The following is a 15725-nucleotide window of genomic DNA, read 5'->3' on the forward strand; positions in this document are numbered from 1 at the left end:
TCCACAATGGACAGGATGAGACAGACTCTGGCAAAGAAAAAATGGATACATGTTAATACTATTGCCGCCTCTCCTTCCCCCCCGCCCCCGCTCCAGTTCCCTAACTTAATTTCCAAAGGGTGCTTAGCTCACTGTAGGGATTTTTCTCCAACTGGAAATTTGACAAACACGAAGGAAAGATTAGTGGAAAGAAGCCAGAGGAGACAGCTTCTGGGAAACGGAGGAAGAAGGATGAGAACGGAAGAGTACAGGAAGGGTGAAGGGCGGGCTAGGACCATGGGATGAGCTGGGACCGTGGGCGGCCGTCTCCTCTGCCCCCACTGAGCGCCTGTGTTCTTCCAGGCACTGGGCATGGGGAAGAAAAGGGGAGACATGCTCCCCTGTCTGAGGCTGAGAGTCCAGAGCAGGGCCGGCTCCCATTGTCGATGAAGAACTAGGTAATAACCGTGTCAGGTGTTGCGTCCCCTACAGCCTCGCTCATGGCTACCTCACCCCACCGTTCTAAGTGCCCATGCTGTCATCCAAGGCGAACAAGTGACATGGCTGTTCTCCAAGCAAGTTTTATTGAGTCTCTGGCTGGTTGGCTCAGCAGTAGAGCATCAGCCTGGCATGTGGAAGTGCCGGGTTCAATTCCCGGCCAGGGCACACAGGAGAAGCGCCAATCTGCTTCTCCACCTTTCCCCTCTCCTTCCTCTCTATCTCTCTCTTCCCCTCCTGCAGCCAAGGCTCCATTGGAGCAAAGTTGGCCTGGACACTGAGGATGGCTCCATGGCCTCCACCTCAGGCACTAGAATGGCTCTGGTTGCAACAGAGCAATGCCCCAGATGGGCCAAGCATCACCCCCTGGTGGGCATGCCGGGTGGATCCCGGTCGGGTGCATATCTCTGTCTCTGCCTCCCTGCTTCTCAATTCAGAAAAATACAAAAACTAAATAAAAAATAAAATGTTTTATTGAAACGGGGGACGGGTCGATGTGGACCACAGGCCGTTGTTTGCCACCCTGTCTGCTAAGTGGACCAAGGGGAGTAAATGGGTGAGGTCATGTCTGGTGGTGATGAAATGCCTTGAAGAAAAGTCCAGCAGGCCGAGGGGACAGAAGGCAACGGTGTGGGGGAGCTTCTGGTTGACACCCTTGGGGACGGTCTTTCTCATGACAGCAGGAAGGTGGTCACAGGGGACAGCTCCGTTCCATACACAAGCCATCACTGATCTTCTACAACAGGAAAGAAGGCAGGTACGTCGTCCTATACAGTTGGGACGGCGGGTGTTCCCTCTGATCGCTGATGGGAAGGGGCGGAAAGGGCTTTCCTCCCACACTTGCTCTCTCCTCTTGGCCCTAGTTCTTTCTTTCTTTCTTTATTTATTTATTTTATTTTTTTTGTATTTTTCTGAAGCTGGAAACGGGGAGAGACAGTCAGACAGACTCCCGCATGCGCCCGACGGGATCCACCCGGCACGCCCACCAGGGGTGATGCTCTGCCCCTCCGGGGCGTTGCTCTGCCGCGACCAGAGCCACTCTAGCGCCTGGGGCAGAGGCCAAGGAGCCATCCCCAGCGCCCGGGCCATCTTTGTTCCAATGGAGCCTTGGCTGCGGGAGGGGAAGAGAGAGACAGAGAGGAAGGGGGGGGTGGAGAAGCAAATGGGCGCCTCTCCTATGTGCCCTGGCCGGAAATCAAACCCGGGTCCCCCGTACGCCAGGCCGACGCTCTACCGCTGAGCCAACCGGCCAGGGCCATTGGCCCTAGTTCTAAACTCCCTGAAGAAAATAAACTCAGAGAGTGTTGTGGGCAGAGAAGCAATGTACAGGAGGAAATTCAGCAGTGTCTTTAGAGGAGGCAAGAGATGGCATTAGGGAGGAGATGGAAGCACGTTGAAGACTGACCAGTGGACAGCACAGCAGCCCTGAGGACGGCTGTTGGAGCTGAACAGAGGGCAGTCCCCGCTCCACAGAGAGCCTGTGCTCCAATGGACAGTGGCTGCCCTTGCTCAAGGGAGGCATGCCCAGAAGAACTTAGAAAATGTTATTAAAAGTTTAAATTTTTATTTAGTCGGCAGGACTCCTACCCATGAGGGCCCTGGAGAGTTCTGAGAATAGGCAGTCCGAGGTGATGCTCAAGGTGACCTGTTAATAGCAGCTATAGAAGAGACGCCAACAAGCAGGCCTGTGGTTCCCGCCCAGTCGGGGTCCTCTCTCGCTTGTCTCATGAAAGACATCCACGCATCAGCCAGCAAGGCCAAGTTTATGTCCTCAAAGCTCAGGATAAAACGTGTGGCAGAGACCCCGCTGTGCAGGACATGACGCCCGACAGAGCTGAGAACTGGGAGCAGACACAGCGAAGAACAAACCTGATAATGAAGAGTGATCAATACAGATGTCGCATTATTTCTGAACTTCTAAGAAACAGCAGATGAAACCGTACCGTGTGAGTCACAGCTCAGAGATAATCATCCCTGTTCAGACAGCAGTGATACCTGTGTGGAGTCAGAGGCCACAGAGCCTCTCCTGAAATGTTACATCACACCACGGAGAAACCAGGTGGGTGTACAGTAAGAGGGCACTGGGTCATGCTGCCCCCTCCCTGAGCCTGCTCACAGCCTGACTTGAGGCCGCCTGATGTTCAAGGCCTTTGTTCTCCAGGACCCAGCGGCTCTCAAGGTACAGTCTGTCCAAAGGAATGAACAGCTGACAGGGGATCTTCACTTTCAGAGGCGAGCTCACAATAAAACCACGAGCTCCCAGCACCAACCTTAGAGACAGAGCCTAATTCAAGTCACTGTCTCCTTGGAGAGCAGTGGCGGTGGTCACATGGAAGAACGAGCCACCGTGACCTTCACAGAAAGACCGTAAGCCCGAGGGGGACGTGATGGGGAATGAGCGATTATGCACAAGCAGGAAGTCCCTTCCTCTCTTTTTGGCCGAGTAAGTGACTCACTGGTGTAATCCTGAGTAAGTCACTTAAGTTCCAAGCACTCAGCTTCCTTCCATCTAGTAACAATGACCTAATGCTCAGAAATCCTGAAAAGACGAGATAATTTCCTGTTTATGAGTATCAGCAGCTAACAGTCACGGGTGACTAAGAAAAAAAAAAAAGAAAAGAAACATAAAGCGTAAAGCAGAAGCACCTCGTTCTCTATCCTGGTGTCTCTACCCCCAAGATGGCGGTGGCCCCTCTAGCAATGTCCCTGAGCGGTTTCAACGTGGGCACTGGAGGAGTTAACTCAAGAAAGAAGGTTCGGTTTCTTTCCACACAAACAGGTTTTCAAGCTCTGGCTCCTTGTCTAGGTGAGAATAAGCGTGCCAGTGTCTTCTCTGAATCCCTGTACTGTGTGCTCATGACTTTGCGTCCTCACCTGCTGGCTCAGTTCAAGAACCCTCACAGGGCCCTGGCCGGTTGGCTCAGTGGTAGAGCGTTGGCCTGGCGTGCAGAAGTCCCGGATTCAATTCCCGGCCAGGGCACACAGGAGAAGCGCCCATCTGCTTCTCCACCCCTCCCCCTCTCCTTCCTCTCTGTCTCTCTCTCCCCCCCGCAGCGAGGCTCCATTGGAGCAAAGATGGCCCAGGCGCTGGGGATGGCTCCTTGGCCTCTGCCCCAGGCGCTAGAGTGGCTCTGGTCGTGGCAGAGCGACACCCCGGAGGGGCAGAGCATCGCCCCCTGGTGGGCGTGCCGGGTGGATCCCGATCGGGCTCATGCAGGAGTCTGTCTGACTGTCTCTACCCGTTTCCAGCTTCAGAAAAATACAAAAAAAAAAAAAAAGAACCCTCACAGGACAGACCGGAAGTCTGTCGTGTCAGCTCAGGAAGCACGCCCTCATGTGTTGGTGTTCAGATGTGTGATGGAAGAACGGGGCTTCCAGCTGTCTCTTTTCCACAACATAAATATTCACATTGGTTTTATTGTTCTGTTTAATGAACCAAAATAACAGTAATAATAAAAAGGAAAGGGTATGACAGGGGTTCAGTATGTAGATGTTGGAACCCATAGGACTGGCCTCTAACCCCATCCTGTTTATCAGCAAGAGGTGGAGGACAAGCTTCCCCGTGCGGAATCTCGGGCTCCTCATTTGCAAAAGGCAGGTAGAGAGGCCTCATCTATGCACTTTGCTGTGAAGGTGAAGCAAGAAAAATACGTGTGTAATAAGGACACAGAAAATACTTAAACAGTGATTCATGCCTCCTCTGACACCTGACTACGCTTGGTTTTTATAAGCGAGAAAACAGTGAAACCACGCCACACAGGGTGATTTTCTTCATCCGCTTTTCAGCTACTCCAAGCTTTATAACAGATTCTTCTTTAGAAAAGAGTGACTTCTGAAAGTCTTCCCGGCCACCCCCAAGTTAGAGCGGGTATTGCCCCTTCCCTTAATTGAATAAGGGTATCTCAGGTTGGTTTTTATCTGCAATGTTCTTCCACTCCAAATATTTGTATCTATTTGTGTTGTTGCTGCTGCTGCTTTTCCCATTAGGGCAATGAGCATGGCCATAGCCCAAGGGTTGCTTCTTTTTGGGAATAAGTGCAAATTCTGCATCAAATCTGAGAGCACCCCCAAATATGAAAACAGTCAGTTATTTCTGAAGAGTTCATTGGTACTCCGTGCGTCACAGTGTAGATCACTGTTCTGGCAAATAAAAGCATGGGATCTGAGAGTACAGGGCACAGCAGGAACGCCCCGGGAAAAACAGGAACAACAGAGCGGAGGGCCTCACCCTTGCCTTCTTTAGCCTCGAAGTATAAATAGTCCAGCCTTGTCATTACATGGCACGGTGAGCTGTGTACAGTAAAAATAAAACAAAGGGCACTTGCAACAAACATGGCTCTCTGGGAGCCAAGGGCACGCCGCCCTGCCCGTCCCTGCGCGTCACGGTGCCCAAGCCAGGACCGGAGAAAGCCAGGTGACTTGGCAAAGAGAAATAAATACCACACTGGATTCATGGAAAGCCGTAAACCCAGATGGGTGAGTCACCTGAACACTCAGGCCAGGGACGATGGCTCTGCTCCCCGTGCTTTTTGCCGTTTGCTTCGGTGGCCTTTTCTGGTAATGGCAGGAGAAGCTGTGAGCAGGATGAGGACGGAGCCCGCTCACACTGACCGGGCACTGGCCCCGATCACACAGCGCGGTGGCTGGGTGGGCGACACACACGTAGGACTTCACACGACCTTGCAACGCCTTCTCTTTCACTCTGGTCCCTCTCTTAACTGCCCGAGGGCACGCCGGGTTGGTTTCATCTTTAATGTTCCTTTCTCTCCGCATATTTACCTTCCGTGGGTATCTGTTCTTGTCCTGGCCGCTTTGCCCAGTGAGTGTAACAAGCATGACCACGGCCACAGGGTCGGAAACAACCAGGTAGAGATGTTTTCCTGTCGCGAGCGACACAGCCTGCAGATGGTCACACATCCCTGTGGAGCGCATCACGTACCCTTTCTAAATGAATTCCTCACCTCCGTGCAGTAGAGCTGAAAGCATTTATCAGTCCCAGTTCATATGAAGATTCTAATCAGAATGACGGGGCTTGACGAGGGTCCTTTAATTCAGGGCCATATTCGTATGCAAAAAAATAAAAATAAAAATCTTGCAATTTATGAAAGATAAAGTCTATATTAACTATATGCATAATATATCATGACATGACTATAGGTACCCAGGTACTTTTTCAGTATAAATAAACTTTTAAGTAATGTTATTTGGGAATAGAGATTCTGGGTCAAGGGTTCTATGATATCAAAATAACCAAAATTTCCTTAAAACAAATGGAAGGGATTAGAGAGAAGATGTTAAGAGACACTGGAACGTGTCATTCTAGAATCCGTGTGAATCCAGAGGATAAAGACCGGCTTCCTGTCATTCAGGAAGAGTGAGCCATCTCATTTTGTTGAGTAAGATGAATAAAGGATGTAGTTAAACCCAATCAGCTGGCTGTGTTTCCAAAATGAACTCTTCTGGGAGGCCGTCAGAATCTATACTTGAGAAAACCCTGCAAGGCTTTTCCCCTTCTCTGGCTTTGATTATTCCAGGCGCCAGGAAATGGGATTCCAAGACTGGCCACAAGGAGCTCCAGCCAGTTCTTAGTGTGCAAGGTCCGGACAGCTTGACTCCAGCCCGGAGCAACAAAGCCCGAGTGCACCTAAGGCGTTTTGGTTTTCGTTCCAGAAATACAGTTTGGAGTGATTTGATTAGCACACATCCAGAGAGTCGAGAGAGAGAACTAGAAACTCGCACCTGAGGTGGCTTACCTCGTCTGGTCGAGAGGGTGACCAGGACAAGTGATGTGCCAATTCCCGAAGGACCACAGACCCCAGCGTGACTGGTGTGATGGAGACCATAGTTTGGGGGACACACGTGGGAATTGGCGTAAGAGCGCCCGTCGGAGTCCTGGGTCTTCTTCCTCACGGCTCCGTTTGTCCGGATGCTTTTCGGAAGCTGCCAAAACCTCACTGGAACTAGTGTAGGCTCAGGACACCAACCCGGCAGGACAAAAACACAATTGTCATTGGGGCAACTGAATCAGGGACACGAGTGTCGCCAGGTCCCTCCCTCCCTGTCCTGTCAGCTTCCTTCTCTGGGACTAGTGTGTGCTCGACCTGCCTTTCACGACAACTCCCAGTGGTTCCCGGGACCAGCTTCCCCGCCAGGGAAGAAGAGGTCACTGTCCCCATCCCCTCCCTCCCTGTCCACAGTGAGGAAACGTTCCAGGGGTCCAGGCTGTCCTCGTGCGTTTGTGAGCTGGCCCAGGAGGGTTGATGGTGTCAGTCCAGCTTAGGTCAAGTGGCCACTGTGGGGTCGGTCGGTGTAGCCCGGGAGGTGGAGGTCACCTTAGAGGAGGCAGCTCCCAATCAAACCTCATTCCGGTGTGTTGGGGGTGGGGGGGATTAGCACAGACACAACTCCCTCAGGCCAAGCGGCCCTCGTGAGGACACACCAGCACAGTAGCTCCTGGGTCTGAGGCAACGTTCCTTACCCCCGGCTTTCTTCAACTATCAGATGGGTAAAATTATAATATTGAACTCACGCCGTCATGGTGAGGGGTTTCTAAATACGATAAAGCATCTTGACAACATAAAATGCTCTACAAATAAGTGGATTTTCAGTTATTTTTTCTTCCCCTCAGACCAGCAAGTTTCTGGAATCTGGTGGAAGCCAGCAGAGACCCGTCTGGCCCTGGGTCCCGACTCTATGTATTGGGTTCCCTGGGAAGTGTGCTAATGGTCAGCAGCCCAGCTGTAGCAAGTTCACCGGGCCAGACGTCAGACGACGCATTAGCGACAAGCAGAACCAGTGGATTTAAGACACTGAAGCCCGGAGAGGCAAAGTTCCTTTCGTAAGAGAAATAATACGGCTGGTTCTGCTCCATATCCGGATCTCTATGTGAGGGGTCAGAACTGCAGAGCGCACTCCTGGGGGATGGAGCAGGACACTTATGTTGAAAAGGAAAATAACCCGGCCCTGGCCGGTTGGCTTAGTGGTAGAGCATCGGCCTGGCATGCAGGAGTCCCAGGTTCAATTCCCGGCCAGGGCACACAGGAGAAGCGCCCATCTGCTTCTCCACCCCTCCCCCTCTCCTTCCTCTCTGTCTCTCTCTTCCCCTCCCGCAGCCAAAGGCTCCACTGGAACAAAGTTTGCCCGGGTGCTTAGGATGGCTCTGTGGCCTCTGCCTCAGGCACTAGAATGGCTCTGATTGCGGCAGAGCGACGCCCCAAGATGGGTAGAGCATCGCCCCCTGGTGGGCATGCCGGGTGGATCCCGGTAGGGCGCATGCGGGAGTCTGTCTGACTGCCTCCCCGTTTCCAAATTCAGAAAAAAAAAAAAAAAAAAAAAAAGGAAAATAACCCTTATCTAGCAGTGCTCCTCACTGCAAACATTCTGAGTCCAGGTTTTGTTTTTGTCTTTGTTTTTTGATGCCCGTTAGTAGCACACAGGCCATCATACAAAGCCATGCTTCTGAAGGAGAAACTAATGCAGGACTCTTTGGCAGCTCACATGACCCAAGTGGCCACCCGAGAGCCCACTCCCGCCTTCCAACCAGCTTCAGGACTTCCACCATCTCTTCGACTGACCATGCTCCTCGTAGGAACGGATACGGATGGTCCCTGGCAAAGCGTGTGGAACAGACAGCTGGCTCTCCATGAGCGTGCAGAAGGCCCCCTGCGCTGTGGCATCTGCTGGGTCTTCCTGCCCTGTCCGGTGTCTGTCTCTGGCAGCAGGGTTGCAGGATTTAAAAGGAGACGCCAGTGTCTCCGAGTCGACGCCCACAGGAAGCCATCCTGACAAACATAAACAGGCCTGCCCCCTCCTCCTCTGTGTGCTGTACACAACCCCCAAGCTCAGCTCCTCTGGGCAGCGCCCTCTGAGTTCCCAAGACTGAGCCAGCTGAGCCCCCGTGGGTCTCACACTACGCTGGCTCAGCTCCTGTGTCATTTGTGTCTCTTTCAATGTCAAAATGCCTCAAAATACAAATGACACCGGCGTGAGCCAGAAAAAAACACTTTCTCCAGCCACTCACATGTCTCTCCAATGCCCGCACGGGGTGCGGCACCCGCTCACTCTGCAGATACGTACCCGGCACCCACAGGATGCCAGGCCTGGTGCCCATCGTTGTGGGAGCTGACGCTTGAAGCGTGGATGACTGAGATCCCATTCCTGGCTGCAGGTGGGCTGGAGAGCCCACCTTGTACCATCGACCCGGGCTCGCTTATGCTCGTCGAGTCAGTCACTCCCCTGGACCAACCCCATTCTTGTGTGTGTGTGTGTCCAGTGATGGTTACAAAGTCTTTCTTGGCTCCACCGGTGCCCCAGCCCCTCGCCGTGGCCGGAACCCTGTCCAGCACCCCAGCTCACCCGGCAAGAACAAGACCCTGTTTATTTCTTGACTGGCTCCTTCTTCTGGAGGCCTGAGCAGCACGGACGCCGTGAGTTACCTGGGCTTACCCATTTCACATGAGCACAGCCGGAACCAGGGCTCGCTGGCCAGGTTAGAGCTGTCCCGGAAGGGCTAGCCAACCAAGGAGGCCTTTCTTCCTGCCGGGCACCTGGGCTCACCAGCACCTGCTGCTGACAGGTCCCAGCATCTTCCGCAAGCTCACGGCCCTTTGGCTGCAACACTGACCACCAGCAAGAAAGGAGTCGTCCGGGAATTAGCACCTTTCTTAAAGAACACCATCTCATTCCTTTTTTCCTTAAAGAAGTAACCTATAAGAACAGAAGGGACAGAGGCCGTGAGGGCCCGTGGCCACCTCTGTGGCAGGGTGCTGACGGAAGCGGGTGATGGAGGGGAAGACACCCAGCAAGACCCGCTACCCACGAGCGCTGCGTGTGTCCCGCGAGACGTCCAGGGCCTTAGCACTTCCAAGTCATCAGAACCGCTTTCCCAGAATGGCGTGACTGGCTCTCATCAAGTCGCTTGGCACCAAGTTCTTGAGATATGTTTTGTTCACCAAGAGATGCAGCTGATACAGCACGCTTGTTCCCTGAGTGCCCAGAGAGGGAGAGTGCACAGATAGTTCATCTCGAAAATCCGGAGTTTTAGGGGCAGAAGGACTGTTAGATCTTCCAGATGCTTCTTAACCTTCCGCACAGTGCACAGCTCGGGAAGGGGTGTTTGTGCGGCACTCTGGGACAGAGACCAGGGACAGGATGTCTGGAGAGTGAGGATGACTTGCGGGGGCTCCTGCTGCCAGGCAAGGCTGGGGTCCAGGAGATGGGTGCCTGCCGGGCCCTCTGTAACCCACCTGCGCGGTCAGACATGCTAGGGAAACCTGGGATGTCCTTTTAGGCATGAGGAAAGTCAAGCTCCTGAGGGTGGCCAGACCCCAGAGTGGTTAAAGCATCATTTATAGGGGACTGTGTTTTCTTTTTTTTTTTTTTTTGTATTTTTTCTGAAGCTGGAAACGGGGAGAGACAGTCAGACAGACTCCCGCATGCACCCGCCCGGGATCCACCCGGCATGCCCACCAGGGGCGACGCTCTGCCCACCAAGGGGCGATGCTCTGCCCCTCCGGGGCGTCACTCTGCCGCGACCAGAGCCATTCTAGCGCCTGGGGCAGAGGCCAAGGAGCCATCCCCAGCGCCCGGGCCATCTTTGCTCCAATGGAGCCTTGGCTGCGGGAGGGGAAGAGAGAGACAGAGAGGAAGGAGGGAGGTGGAGAAGCAAATGGGCGCCTCTCCTATGTGCCCTGGCCGGGAATCGAACCCGGGTCCCCCGCACGCCAGGCCGACGCTCTACTGCTGAGCCAACCAGCCAAGGCCGGGACTGTGTTTTCACAGGTGTCCCTGCAAACAGTGGCTCCCATCCATGTGCCGTTTCAGAAGTTGCCATTTTTGATCGCTGGTGCGGTCATGGTCCAGGGACCCCCACCCCCCACCCCCAATTCACGGAGACACTCAGCATTGGCCCTCGACTACACAGAGACCTTTCCCACAGATATCTTACCATGTCCAATGGTATTTAAATGCTACTTGAGAAAGAGAAACGAATTCATTATTCTCTTAATGCACTGAAAAAGTTGTGAAATAAAATACAAAATAAAATAAAATAGGAACCACGTTGAAGGGTTGAAGGTGAACGGGAGAGGTAGCGAAGAAGCAAGCAGGGACCCAGGAGGTGAGGGGGGGGCGCTGGGTGGATCTCTCCCTCCAGGTCACTCCGGGCTCTGCGTCCTCCACTCCGCCCGTGCTCAGTAAGAGCTGTGCCCCAGGGCAGCGCTCACCAGCAGCCAGTGACCAACCCTTCTCAAAGGCACGCTAGAGAGAGAAACAGCTAGAGAAACTCGGCCCTGGGGCACAAAAGCTCCCCTGTGGATTTGCTACCCCAGAAGGTCCAGACTGATTTCGGATCCACACGTGCACGCTGTTAGCCTGGCAAGGAAGTCGTAGGGGAGACGCTTTCCTTTCTGGGCCCACTGACCCGGATGCAGGTCTGCATACAGGCACTCTCTGGAGGAACAGAGTAGAAGGGTCTAGGGCTTGTGTTTGATTGTGAATGAAAGTGGACGATAAAGGAAAAGATCACAAGCATATGAGAAGCTACGCCATACACACGTGCACACACACACACACACGCCTGTGCGCACACATGTGTGCACAGCCTCATTGACTCTCAGCAACTCACTCTCTCCCCTTCAGCTCACGGCCAGTCCTTTCTTTCTACTTTTCTTTTTCTTTTTTTTAAATTTAAGTGAGAGGAGGAGAGATAGAGAGACAGACTCTCACATGCACCCTGACCAGGATCCACCTAGCCACCCCTGTCTGGGGCTGATGCTCTGCCCATCAGGGGCTATGCTCACAACCAAACTATTTTTAGCACCTAAGGCAGAGACTCCAGGGAGCCATCCTCAGTGCCCAGGGCCATTGCACTCGAACCAATTGCGCCATGGTTGCGGGTGGAGAAGAGAGAGAGAGAGAGAGAGAGAAAGAGAGAAAAGTGGAGGGGGGGAGGGGTGGAGAAGCAGGTGGGCGCTTCTCCTGTGTGCCCTGACCAGGAATCGAACCTGGGACTTCCACATGCGAGGCTGACACTCTACCACTGAACCAGCCGGCCAGGGCCTGGTCCAGTCCTTCACATACATCGCTCCCACCTGCCGTCTGCCCTCCCTTATCCACGCATTCTTGCCTTAAATCTGTTCTCTCTGGGTTCTGCTACCTCCCACTGAAGAGGTTTAAATCCTGCCCAATGACCTCTTCTTGCCAAGTCCGATGACATTCCACCGTACGCGGTTGCCTCTGCGACCTCTGTGACCTCTTCACCTTAAAACTCTCTCTTTTCTGGAACTTTGCTTTTTGGGTTCTTTCCCGATTTCCCTAACTTCTTTCTCATCAGTCCCTTTGCCTACGCCCTCTCTCTCAGCAAGCATTGACTAAGCTCTGACCGACTGCCTTCCACTAGTAGCGGAAAAGTACACGCTGGCTAGCCCCGGGGAGGGAAATGGGACCCAGTGCTGGATAAAGACCGGGATTGTGCAAGCAGAGGGAAAAAATGATGTGCGGGTTTTCTTTGGCAACTTGCATCTTCATATTCCTGTACATGAAACGTCTTTTCCTTCCAAGTTCCGGACACCATTACGTTCGCTTCTGTCCCCAGCGGGCTGGTCCTCAGGGCTCTGTTTATCTCTCCTTTCCTCCCCAGTTTACCATAAGGCTTAATTTAAGGGTCTAGGAGGAAATGACTTTGAGCAGAAGAAATGCATTTGCAGAGGAAGAGCCAGAAAACCTGAGCCCGCCCGTCCACGGGGCTATTTTGGTAGAAAGAGCTGGGCTGGATCCTGCTATTTTGGTGAGGAGGGTGGTGCGTGTGCGCAGGTTGTGCACGGGTCAGGGAGGGAAGGAGCGACCTGCCCCTCGTGGTCTGGGCGTGGCAACAACCTCAGTATTTGCACAGCTGAGGGCGGGGCGGGCACCCTGAGAAGAGGCACCTGGAGGAGGAACCTTAGGAAGTGCACAGACCAGAAAAACACGGGTTTGGAAAAGGGCCACTGATGCTGTCCGAGAAAAACACCGCAGCCGGAGCAAAGCTCGCGTGGAGAGGCCCGCATGGGGAGGCCGTCTTGCCAAGAGCATCGAGGATCCTTCCGCCGGCGCTCAGGTCTGCTTCTTTATTGAGCCGAGAAGCAGTCGATACCGAGATGTTTGGCGTTTAGGAAGAGAGAGATTTCTGCACCGTCTAGTGCAGAACACAAAAGCGGGTCAGGCAGAACCGGGGCTTCACTCCATCTTGGTATCTTTTCAAGTGTGATGAGCGGAGTGGGGGGTGTGGATCGAATCTCTCAAAACCTGCCTCTCCTCGTGCGACAGGAGGGCAACGCCTGGCCTCCCATTAACTAAAGGTGGCTGTCGCGGCCCCTCACCCCTCCGCTGGGCCCGTGGATCTGTACCGCAGTGAGCCCACCTGCAAACTGTCTCCCCTGGGCCAACAGCACGGTCGCCACAGCCCTGCTGATGACGGCTCTGCCTGTGAGTGGCCTGCTGAGCTGGACACTGTGTCCAGCTAGTAGTGTCATGGTGACATGGCAGGCCACCAAGCCCCTGAGGAGAATTCATAAGGAGCCTAGCATGGCCCAGGCCCATGCTCCCTGTGCACACCCTCAGCAGGTGTGACTGTCACACAGGCCCCGCCCTCCCAGGGTCAGCACCCGTCCGAGACACGAAGGCTGGTGACGATCTGGTGGTGACCGTCCCCAGCTTACTCATTCCACACCAGCCCAGCTGTTGCCCTGTCTGGGTGATGTGTGTGTGTCGGTCCAGGATGGAGCCTGGACTGCACCTGTGTGCCATCTGCCCACCTCTCAGACAGGCAGTGCCCACATCCTGCCCACCCACCTCTCCCCCCCCCCCATTCTGGATCCCAGCCTAATCTCTAAACTGCCCACAGCCACCAAATATAGACTGAACATGGGACGGAGAGGGCCACAGACTTGCAAACAAGTGTCTAGCCAGGAAGATCAATGTCGACCTTGTTCTCCACGGGCTAAATAAGGTCGCCTTTCACAAGGCCTCACCGTGTGGCTTTTGGTCAGGTGGTCTATCGGCAGCAGAATTCACCTTATTTAAACTTGTCTTCTTTTCGTGACTGGGGAGGGAGGTGCGTGGGTCACAGCAGCGGCCCCCTCAGCGGCAGTCATGGTGCACAGGGGTGTGGAAGCGTCCATGCCAAACACCTTCCTCACCAGGTTCCCAGGGCACCATAGGCTACGGTAACAGTCCCATCATTCCGCCTGTGAGAACAGTCCTGGTTGTATAGATTAATGTAACGTACTCAGGGCTGTGAGGGGAGTGTGAGGTACTGCTCGGCTTACAGTGGGCTTAGGAGAGATCTTCGGGGACAAGAATGGTGATTAGGACAAGTGTAGGTTCCGAGATCCTGGAGGCGAAGGAGATCTTTTTTTTTTTTTTTTTTTTTTTTTTGGTGTAGAGCATGGGTTTGGAAACTTCTTGGCTGAGAGAGCCATGAACGCCACATATTTTAAAATGTAATTCCGTGAGAGCCATACAACGACCTGTGTACCTTATGCATTATCCAATAAAAATCTGGTGTTGTCCCGGAGGACAGCTGTGATTGGCTCCAGCCACCCGCAACCATGAGCATGAGCAGTAGGAAATGAATGGATTGTAAAACATGAGAATGTTTTATATTTTTATTTATTTTTTCATTTTTCTGAAGCTGGAAACAGGGAGAGACAGTCAGACAGACTCCCGCATGCACCCGACCTGGATCCACCCGGCACGCCCACCAGGGGCTACGCTCTGCCCACCAGGGGGCGATGCTCTGCCCATCCTGGGCGTTGCCATGTTGCGACCAGAGCCACTCTAGCGCCTGAGGCAGAGGCCACAGAGCCATCCCCAGCACCCGGGCCATCTTTACTCCAATGGAGCCTTGGCTGCGGGAGGGGAAGAGAGAGACAGAGAGGAAAGTGCGGCCGAGGGGTGGAGAAGCAAATGGGCGCTTCTCCTGTGTGCCCTGGCCGGGAATCGAACCCGGGTCCTCCGCACGCTAGGCCGACGCTCTACCGCTGAGCCAACCGGCCAGGGCTGTTTTATATTTTTAATGTTATTTTTTTTTATTAAAGATTTGTCTGCGAGGCAGATGCAGCCATCTAAAGAGCCACATCTGGCTTGCGAGCCATAGGTTCCCAACCCCTGGTGTAGAGTGTGCATGAGGGTGGGGACAGTCCTGGGTCTTGGGGGCTGTGGACAAAGGGGACGACTAAGCCACAGGACAAATTCATAGGAAGATCAACCTCGGAGTTCGATCCAGAGCTAGGTCTCTGCAGGTGCAGGAGAACCACGCCCCCCTGTGGCTCAATGTAAAAGGGAAGATGTGTTGGCTGTCGGAGCGGACCACAGCAAGATGCCCAACAGCAGCCGTTCAGCTCTCTCTGAAACGTAGCCCCTGCGTCGTGAGCACACAGAGAGCCCACGCCGGCTGGGGCCACATCACCCTGGTTGGTTTTTTCTCTTCCCAGAACCAACAACAGCTCAGAAGACATTACAAATGAGCTTAAAAATAAGGCAGAAACAAAAACAAAACAGAGTTAGGTATAATTGAAAAAGAAACAAAAACAAGTGAGTTGATATGTTTTTAGAAACACTTAAAATATCTCCTTCCATTTTGGAAACCAAAATTCCTGTGAGCACATCAACCTGAGGGACTAAAAAGAACACGATGTTGCAAACGTACTGAAGCAATCAAACAGGAAAACTGAGGCTTTCTGAATGTATTTTTAGATTTCAGGGAACAATTTAGGTAATAATCCTAAAGTTCTAAATCCTTTCCTGTTGCAGGAATAATAATAGTATTACATTTTTATTAGGTATCAAAAATTTCTAAAATTATTACATATAAAATACCCATGATACTATGTGGTAGAAACTGTCATCTCCATTTTATAGACAAAAACACTAAGAATTTCAGAGGCTAGATGAATAGCACACTACAGTCCATGCTAGTCCAGCAATATAAAGACACTTGACGGGTCTTGAGAGGGATTTTAAATTTGTTGGCTTTGGCAAAACGTTTTGTCACTGGAACCCCCCTGGTACCTTCAATGCAAACATTTGCTGGAAGCAGTTTCAGTAGCTTGGCTTAAACCTGTCACCGACCACCTTGAACCACATCAAGCCCTATGATCGGACACCAGAGTCTATCACCTATCCCTCGTGCGTGGCTACCATCTTCTCCTCTTCACGTGACAGTTTGTTGATGACAGCCGCAGTTCCCCTCAGGGACTTGATGCAACAGG

The 15725-nt window shown here is 52.9% G+C and overlaps 1 non-coding gene across 1 annotated transcript; it reads right to left on the reverse strand.

Moving 5' to 3' along the window:
• Positions 1 to 11459: 11459 nt before the first annotated feature.
• Positions 11460 to 11535, reverse strand: TRNAA-CGC (transfer RNA alanine (anticodon CGC)). The gene has a single exon. It is a non-coding gene; the product is annotated as a tRNA-Ala (tRNA).
• Between the last annotated feature and the right edge of the window lie 4190 nt (positions 11536 to 15725).

This window comes from Saccopteryx leptura, chromosome 1 (genome assembly GCF_036850995.1).
Source record: "Saccopteryx leptura isolate mSacLep1 chromosome 1, mSacLep1_pri_phased_curated, whole genome shotgun sequence".
Lineage (NCBI taxonomy): Eukaryota > Metazoa > Chordata > Mammalia > Chiroptera > Emballonuridae > Saccopteryx > Saccopteryx leptura.